At 41.2% G+C, this 2,905-nt stretch overlaps 1 non-coding gene across 1 annotated transcript; it reads left to right on the forward strand.

The window, feature by feature from the left end:
• Positions 1 to 261: 261 nt before the first annotated feature.
• LOC140703396 (U1 spliceosomal RNA) lies at positions 262 to 427 on the forward strand. Its single transcript, XR_012082811.2, has one exon. It is a non-coding gene; the product is annotated as a U1 spliceosomal RNA (small nuclear RNA).
• Positions 428 to 2,905: the final 2,478 nt, after the last annotated feature.

A 2,905-nucleotide genomic window follows, 5' to 3' on the forward strand; every position in this document is an offset into this window, starting at 1 on the left:
CTGGGAGGACTGGGGCTGTGTATTTATTTATTTATTTATTTATTTATTTATTTATTTATTTATTTGTTTGTTTGTTTGTTTGTTTGTTTATTTGTTTATTTATTTATTTATTTATTTATTTTATATCCCGCCTATCTAGTCGATTGAGACCACTCTAGGCGGCTGTGTAGCCCTGTACTGAATGGGAGGTACAGCCAGGGGGTCACCATGCCTTGGGGAGTCAGGGGACAGAAGGGGGTAGGCGGTGCAAGGGCCATCCCAACTCAAACCTTGCAGGAGAAATACCATGTCATAAAAGTGGTTTTCCCAGGGTGAGGCTCATCCATTGTACTTTGGGTGTGCAACTGATCCCTATGATTTCCCCAAATGTGGGGAATTCAACTGCATAATTTGTGTTAATGGGGGATTGTGTTTGTGATTTCCTTGGTGTTTTTACAATCTCTTTACCCTTTGCTTCCTGGCTGTTTTCACCATCCTGTATCATTTAAATTTGCAGCCATAGCCCCATTGGCAATGCTTTGCAAGATGGTTTTTTCTCCCATTGAAACACATTAATTACATAAGACCTACTTTTTTATCCCAAAAAAGTGGGGGAGAATGTGTATGCTCATATTTTTCCAGGAGGCAGACCCTGGAAAGCCAGCAGCATACACTTTCTCCCCCACTTTTTTGGGATAAAAAAGTAGGTCTTATGTAATTAATGTGTTCCAATGGGGGGGGCGGAAACCATCTTGCAAAAAAAAAAAAATCTTGCGAGGCATGGACCCAAACATCGTCCAGCAAAAATCGCCCATAAGAACAATCGTCTTGCAGTTCAAAAAAGTCATTGTCTAATGAATTCCTCATTTTGCGAGGTAATCGTCTAGCGAGGCACCACTGTATATACCACGTGACTACAATTCAGTGGTGAAAATTTGAATTTTATGTGAAGTGTATTAAAGGGAGATGCAAACTAGACTTGACAAGAAGTATCTAGCTTATCCATCTCAGAATGGGAAAACGTGTCTAAAACTTAAAATTTAATAAGCAACCAGGAACCTGGAGTGAATTCATGACTGGAGCTTTAAATGCTACAGACTTCCATAAACATTTCCTGAAAACGAGCCTAGCTAATGCAGCCAACACGATGGTGTATGCAAGCCTGCACACATGTCTGTCTGTCTGTTCATCTTCTTGCTAGATATATCTTGGTTTACTGTCAGAAAAATTATTATGTATCAGGTGTTCACTCTTATGTCTCCACCTTGACACCAATTAAAAGGAAAGAGGTGATGTGAGAGGAGGAATCTCTTGTTCAAACGTGAATGCTAGCAAAAGCAATCAGCAAGACCTGCAGACAAATAGACAAATATGTAGATATATGGAAAAAATTGATTTTGAGCAAGGCCCTATATGCCAGGCTTTGAAAGCTTTCCCCCACTGCTCCAGCCCGATCTTTTAAAAAAATCTGACTTAATAGACTGAAAAGCAGTGAGAATTTGTAGAAATACCTCTAATGAAGAGTACGGTTTAAAAGCAAAGGTCAGTGAGGCTGATTGCTTTTCTTATTAAACACCACTGCCAATGGAATACACGAAATGCTTCCGTGTTAACGTTCTCCCCTCTCCATTCTGGACCATAGTCAATCCAGTGAAAAAAGCTATGCAGATGCCTACCATGACATTGACACAGACTGCTCCCTATTAGGGATCTCAAAGGGTTTAGATTAGCTGTTATCTCAGGGTGTGATCACTGCAATTTGAATAGCTTGCGGAGCAGTCTGGTGATATCTATTTCCCATTGATTGCATGACATATGGGGACCTGAGCTCCAGCCCAGCCCCAATCTGTGCCCAGGCTGGACCTTTTTTAGTCCACCTGCAGGGCGACTTTTGAGAGGAATCTGCTGGAGCAACTCCCCAACAGATGGAAAACCGCCTAGAGTTGTCTTAACCAACCAGATAGGCGGGATATAAATAAAATAAAATAAAATAAAATAAAATAAAATAAATACATACATACATACATACACACACACACACACACACACACACACACACACACACACACACACACACATACATACATACATACATACATACATACATACATACATACATACATACATACATACATACATACATAAATAAAGGTCACTTTCTTGTTCCTGTTCGAATACAGTGGGGTCTCTACTTAAGAACTTAATCCGTATTGGAAGGTGGTTCTCAAGTTGAAAAGTTCTTATGTTGAATCTGCATTTCCCATAGGAATGCATTGAAAACCATTTAATCCGTATCTGCTCTTTTCGTCCATAGAAACTAATGGGAAGCTGCTATTCCACCTTCTGCCACTAGAGGGGGATATTTTTTCTTTTTTCCTTTTAACCTAAGATGACTTCGCTTTAAAAAAAGGAAAAAAAAGAGTTCGTAACTCGAATCTAAGTTCGTAAGTCGAGTCCATATACTCCTATGAGAGCGGTTCGTAAGTCAAAACGTTCGTATGTCGAGCCGTTCGTAAGTCGAGACCCCACTGTAATCCTTTCCAGTGCTGTCAGGTGCACAGCCTTGTTAAAATAGCACTACAACAGTTCCTTCTTTGTTAGTGTCAGAAGCAATTCAGTGGTGCTTCCAGAGGGGAAGGATCAGCTGACAGGGCCACCGGCATTGCCCAGAAGCCCAGGAGACTGAAGGAGGAGGAGGAGGAGGAGGAGGAGGAGGAGGAGGAGGAGGAGAGAGCTATAAAATGGTAATATTAGGAACAGCATACATACTATGTTGATATTTAACAGATACTTTGGTTTTTGATTGACTGTGCCTGGTGTTCTTTAATCATCATCATCATCTTACAACTGCAGAGCTGGAAGGGACTCTATGGATCACAGAGTCCAGCCCGTGCCCAGGCGGCACAGTGGGGGAATCGAACTCCCA

Source organism: Pogona vitticeps, chromosome 1 (assembly GCF_051106095.1).
Source record: "Pogona vitticeps strain Pit_001003342236 chromosome 1, PviZW2.1, whole genome shotgun sequence".
Classification (NCBI taxonomy): domain Eukaryota; kingdom Metazoa; phylum Chordata; class Lepidosauria; order Squamata; family Agamidae; genus Pogona; species Pogona vitticeps.